Source organism: Triticum aestivum, chromosome 1A (assembly GCF_018294505.1).
Source record: "Triticum aestivum cultivar Chinese Spring chromosome 1A, IWGSC CS RefSeq v2.1, whole genome shotgun sequence".
NCBI classification, from domain to species: Eukaryota; Viridiplantae; Streptophyta; class Magnoliopsida; order Poales; family Poaceae; genus Triticum; species Triticum aestivum.
Window position 1 is genome coordinate 274,311,016 of NC_057794.1, and position 6,764 is coordinate 274,317,779.

A 6,764-nucleotide genomic window follows, 5' to 3' on the forward strand; every position below is an offset into this window, starting at 1 on the left:
TCAAATAACAACTCATTGTTCATGGTTAGGAAACATAACCATCTTTGATTAACGAGCTAGTCAAGTAGAGGCATACTAGTGAGACTTTGTTTGTCTATGTATTCACACATGTATTATGTTTCCGGTAAATACAACTCTAGCATGAATAATAAACATTTATCATGATTATAAGGAAATAAATAATAACTTTATTATTGCCTCTAGGGCATATTTCCTTCAAGAAGGCAGGTATTACTGTTGTTCCTAATGATAAAGACGAATTGATCCCTCAAAGAATTATTACAGGTTATAGGATGGTAATTGACTTCCGCAAATTAAATAAGGCTACTAAAAAGGATCATTACCCCTTACCTTTTATTGATCAAATGCTAGAAAGATTATCCAAACATACACAATTTTGCTTTCTAGATGGTTATTCTGGTTTCTCTCAAATACCTGTGTCAGCTAAAGATCAATCAAAGACTACTTTTACATGCCCTTTTGGTACTTTTGCTTATAGACGTATGCCTTTTGGTTTTTGTAATGCACCTGCTACCTTTCAAAGATGCATGATGGCTATATTCTCTGACTTTTGTGAAAAGATTTGTGAAGTTTTCATGGACGACTTTTCCATCTATGGATCTTCTTTTGATGATTGCTTGAGCAACCTTGATCGAGTTTTGCAGAGATGTGAAGAAACTAATCTTGTCTTGAATTGGGAAAAGTGCCACTTTATGGTTAATGAAGGTATTGTCTTGGGGCATAAAGTTTCTGAAAGAGGTATTGAAGTTGATAAAGCCAAGGTTGATGCTATTGAAAAGATGCCATGTCCCAAGGACATCAAAGGTATAAGAAGTTTCCTTGGTCATGATGGTTTTTATAGGAGGTTCATTAAGGACTTCTCAAAAATCTCTCGGCCTCTGACTAAGTTATTACAAAAAGATATACCATTTGTCTTTGATGATGATTGTGTAGAAGCATTTGAAATACTTAAGAAAGCATTGATCTCCGCACCTATTGTTCAGCCACCTGATTGGAATTTACCCTTTGAAATTATGTGTGATGCTAGTGATTATGCTGTAGGTGCTGTTCTAGGACAAAGAGTTGATAAGAAACTAAATGTTATTCAATATGCTAGTAAAACTCTAGACAATGCTCAAAGAAATTATGCTACTACTGAAAAAGAATTCTTAGCAGTTGTATTTGCTTATGATAAGTTTAGACCTTATATTGTTGATTCTAAAGTAACTATTCACACTGATCATGTTGCTATTAAATATCATATGGAAAAGAAAGATGCTAAACCTAGACTTATTAGATGGGTTCTCTTGCTACAAGAATTTGATTTGCATATTGTTGATAGAAAGGGAGCTGAGAACCCCGTTGCAGACAACTTGTCTCGGTTAGAGAATATTCTTGATGACCCACTACCTATTAATGATAGCTTTCTTGATGAACAATTAAATGTTATAAGTACTTCTCGTAGTACTCCATGGTATGTTGATTATGCTAATTATATTGTTGCTAAGTTTATACCACCTATCTTCACATACCAGCAAAAGAAAAAGTTTTTCTATGACTTGAGACATTACTTTTGGGATGACCCACATCTTTATAAAGAAGGAGTAGATGGTATTATTAGACGTTGTGTACCTGAGCATGAACAGGAACAGATCCTACGCAAGTGTCATTCCGAGGCTTATGGAGGACACCACGCTGGAGATTGAACTGCACATAAGGTATTGCAATCTGGTTTTTATTGACCTACTCTCTTCAAGGATGCCCGTAAGTTTGTCTTGTCTTGTGATGAATGTCAAAGAATTGGTAATATTAGTAGACGTCAAGAAATGCCTATGAATTATTCTCTTGTTATTGAACCGTTTGATGTTTGGGGCTTTGATTATATGGGACCTTTTCCTACCTCTAATGGATACACACATATTCTAGTTGTTGTTGATTACGTTACTAAGTGGGTAGAAGCTATTCCAACTAGTAGTGCTGGTCATAACACTTCTATTAAAATGCTTAAAGAAGTTATTTTTCCGAGGTTTGGAGTCCCTAGATATTTAATGACTGATGGTGGTTCACACTTTATTCATGGTGCTTTCCGTAAAATGCTTGCTAAATATGATGTTAATCGTAGAATTGCATCTCCTTATCACCCTCAGTCTAGTGGTCAAGTAGAGTTGAGCAATAGAGAACTCAAATTAATTTTGCAAAAGACTGTTAATAGGTCTAGAAAGAATTGGTCCAAGAAACTTGATGATGTATTATGGGCTTATAGAACTGCATATAAAAATCCTATGGATATGTCTCCATATAAAATGGTTTATGGAAAAGCATGTCACTTACCTCTCGAACTAGAACATAAGGCGTATTGGGCTATTAAAGAGCTCAACTATGATTTTAAACTTGCCGGTGAGAAGAGGTTATTTGATATTAGCTCACTTGATGAATGGAGAACCCAAGCTTATGAAAATGCCAAGTTGTTTAAAGAAAAAGTTAAAAGATGGCATGACAAAAGGATACAAAAGCGTGAGTTTAATGTAGGTGATTATGTATTGCTATACAACTCTCATTTAAGATATTTTTGCAGGAAAACTTCTCTCTAAATGGGAAGGCCCCTATGTTATCGAAGAGGTCTATCGTTCCGGTGCCATAAAGATCAACAACTTCGAGGGCACAAATCCGAAGGTGGTAAACGGTCAAAGAATCAAAATTATATCTTAGGTAATCCCATAAATGTTGAAACCAATATTATCGAAACCGTAACCCCGTAGGAATACATAAAGGACCCTTTCCGGACCGTTTCAGACTCCGAAAAGGAATAGGTATGTGGTATGGTAAGTAAACCGACTCCAAAACAATTTTTAAGGCAATATTTCTCCGTTTTGGAATATTTAGAAAAATAGAAAAATAAGCAGCAGTCCGGGGAGGACACGAGGGCCCCACGAGGGTGGTGGGCGCGCCCTACCCCCTGGGCGCGCCCCCCTACCTCGTGAGCACCTCGTGTGCCTTCCGGACTCCGTTTTCTTGCACGTTACGTATTTTGGTCGGTAAAAATTCATTATATAACCTCCCAAAAGTTTTGACTCCCGTATCACACAAAACTCCTCTGTTCTTGTTTCGAGCTGTTTTCTATCAGGGTTTTCCAGGCTAGGCATCATGCCGTCTCCCTCCTCCAACAATGGTGACAACGATGCTTGGCTAATGAAGATAGATCTGAAGAGGGAATAACCCACGAGGGTCAACAAGGATGAAAGGATCAAGAAGGCCACGGAGGATCAAGCTCCAGCAGCAAAAGACACCCTCCAACTTGATCATAACCTTCTTACCCCAACTGAGATCGAAGCTTTCAAGATGATTGAGTTAGCTCGTATACAAAACAAGTATCTCACACAAGAAAATATTTTGTTGAAGGAGCATATTGTTGCACTCAAGGGCATTATTCGCAAGCTGGAGGACCTCTTACGCTCAATGTGCGATTATCCGTCACCTCCACCTTATTCACCAACAAAGGAGATATAATCACTTGGGTATGGGCACTCCCCTTGGCAACTTCCGAGCTTGGGGGAGGTGCCCCGGTATCGTATCACAATCACAACTCCTATCTTTACCGTTTTTCTTAGTTCGATCCTATTAGTAGTATCTTGATCTAGTAGAATAAAGTTTATGGCATGATCTAGTTTTGAGTTTGCTTTATGATCTCTCTTTGTAATCGAGTCCGTGAGCTATATATAATAAAAATTAGTGTTGAGTCAAGGGCTTGATTATTTTGCCATGATCTTGGGTGAATAAAAGAAAAGACAAAAAAATAAAAAGAAACAAAAAGTTCATATTGATCTTATTGAGAGTAATGACTTCACATAGAAAGAGTATGATGATTAAAAGTTGTTGGGAGTTGGCAAACATAGCTTTGGTCATTGTTGCAATTAATAGGAAGTAATAAGGAAAGAGAGGTTTTCACATATAGATATATTACAATTGACATCTTTTATGATTGGGAGCACTCATTAAAATATGACATGCTAAAGAGTTGATGTTGGACAAGGAAGACAACGTAATGAGTCATGTCTTTCTTATATCTGAGATAAAGTATGTTGTCATGGATCCTCTAACTTGTTGAGCTTGTCTTTCCCCCCTCATGCTAGCCAAATTCTCAGCACCAAGTAGAAATACTACTTGTGCTTCCGAATACCCTTAAACCAGTTTTGCCATGAGAGTCCACCATATCTACCTATGGATTGAGTAAGATCATTCAAGTAAGTTCTCATCGGTGCAAAGCAATAAAAATTGCTCTAAATATGTATGATTGATTGGTGTGGGAGAAATAAGCTTTATACGATCTTGTGATGTGGAAGTAATAAAAGCGACGGACTGCATAATAAAGGTTCATATCACAAGGGGCAATATAAAGTGACGATCTTTCGCATTGAGATTTTATGCATCCAACCATAAAAGCGCATGGCAACCTCTGCTTCCCTCTGCGAAGGGCCTATCCTTTATCATTATCTTCTACCTTATGCAAGAGTCACAGTGATCTTCACCTTTCCCTTTTCATTTTATCCTTTGGCAAGCTCAGCATGTTGGAAAGAACATGATATATATATATATATATATATATATATATATATATATAATTGGATGTAGGGGAGCATGAACCATTATTGTTGACATTACCTGTGACGCCCCCGATTTAATCGTACACTAATCATGCACGCAAATGTGTACGATCAAGATCAGGGACTCACGGGAAGATATCACAACACAACTCTACAAATAAAATAAGTCATACAAGCATCATAATACAAGCCAGGGGCCTCGAGGGCTCGAATACAAGTGCTCGATCATAGACGAGTCAGCGGAAGCAACAATATCTGAGTACAGACATAAGTTAAACAAGTTGCCATAAGATGGCTAGCACAAACTGGGATACAGATCGAAAGAGGCGCAGGCCTCCTGCCTGGGGTCCTCCTAACTACTCCAGGTCGTCGTCAGCGGGCAGCACGTAGTAGTAGGCACCTCCGGTGTAGTAGGGGTCGTCGTCGACGGTGGCGTCTGGCTCCTGGACTCCAGCATCTGGTTGCGACAACCAGAAAGAAAGGAAAGGGGAAAAAGGGGGGAAGAAAGCAACCGTGAGTACTCATCCAAAGTACTCGCAAGCAAGGAACTACACTACATATGCATGGGTATATGTGTAAGGAGGCCATATCGGTGGACTGAACTGCAGAATGCCAGAATAAAAGGGGGATAGCTAGTCCTATCGAAGACTACGCTTCTGGCAGCCTCCGCCTTGCAGCATATAGAAGAGAGTAGATTGTAGTCCTCCAAGTAGCATCTCCAAGTAGCATCTCCAGTAGCATCGCATAGCATAATCCTACCCGGCGATCCTCTCCTCGTCGCCCTGCGGAATAGCGATCACCGGGTTGTCTGTGGAACTTGGAAGGGTGTGTTTTATTAAGTATCCGGTTCTAGTTGTCATAAGGTCAAGGTACAACTCCAAGTCGTCCTGTTACCGAAGATCACGGCTATTCGAATAGATTAACTTCCCTGCAGGGGTGCACCACATAGCCCAACACGCTCGATCCCATTTGGCCGGACACACTTTCCTGGGTCATGCCCGGCCTCGGAAGATCAACACGTCGCAGCCCCACCTAGGCTCAACAGAGAGGCCAGCACGCCGGTCTAAACCTAAGCGCGCAGGGGTCTGGGCCCATCGCCCTGAGCACACCTGCACGTTGCGTACGCGGCCGGTGAGCAGACCTAGCAACCTCCATTACAAAGGAAGTTGCGTTAACGCAGTCCAACCCGGCGCGCGCCGCTCCGTCGCTGACGTCTGAAGTGCTTCGGCTGATACCACGACGTCGGGATACCCATAACTACTCCCACGTAGATGGTTAGTGCGTATAGGCTCGTAGCCAGACTCAGATCAAATACCAAGATCTCGTTAAGCGTGTTAAGTATCCGCGAACGCCGAACAGGGCCAGGCCCACCTGTCTCCTAGGTGGTCTCAACCTGCCCTGCCGCTCCGCCACAAAGTAACAGTCGGGGGCCGTCGGGAACCCAGGCCCACCACTACCTGGATGGAGCCACCTGCCCCTTCAGCCCCCAACTCCGAATAGTATCACAGGTAATGTAACAGTGTAAAGTACATAGTATATGCCCGTGATCACCTCCCGAAGTGATCACAGCCCAGTAGTATAGCATGGCAGACTGACAAGAATGTAGGGCCAATTATGATAAACTAGCATCCTATACTAAGTATTTAGGATTGCGGGTAAGGTATCAATGACTGTAGCAACAATGACAGGCTATGCATCAGAATAGGATTAACGAAAGCAGTAACATGCTACACTACTCTAATGCAAGCAGTATAGAGGAGAATAGGCGATATCTGGTGATCAAAGGGGGGGCTTGCCTGGTTGCTCTGGCAAGAGAGAGGGGTCGTCAACTCCGTAGTCGAACTGGGCAGCAGCAGCGTCGGCCTCGTAGTCTACCGGAGAGAAGAGGGGGAAGAAATAATGAATACAGAGCAAACAAAGCATCACAAAATATAACAAGGCAATACGCGGTGTTCGGTGTGCCCTAACGCGGTAGTAGGTGATACCGGTGAAGGGGGGAAAACATCCGGGAAAGTATTCCCGGTGTTTCGTGTTTTCGGGCAGAGGAGCCGGAGGGAGAAAGTTGCGGGTTCGATAGGTTAGAGGGGTGTGGCGGACGAACGGACTGCGTATCCGGAATCGTCTCGTCGTTCTGAGCAACTTTCATGTTGAAAATATTTTAAT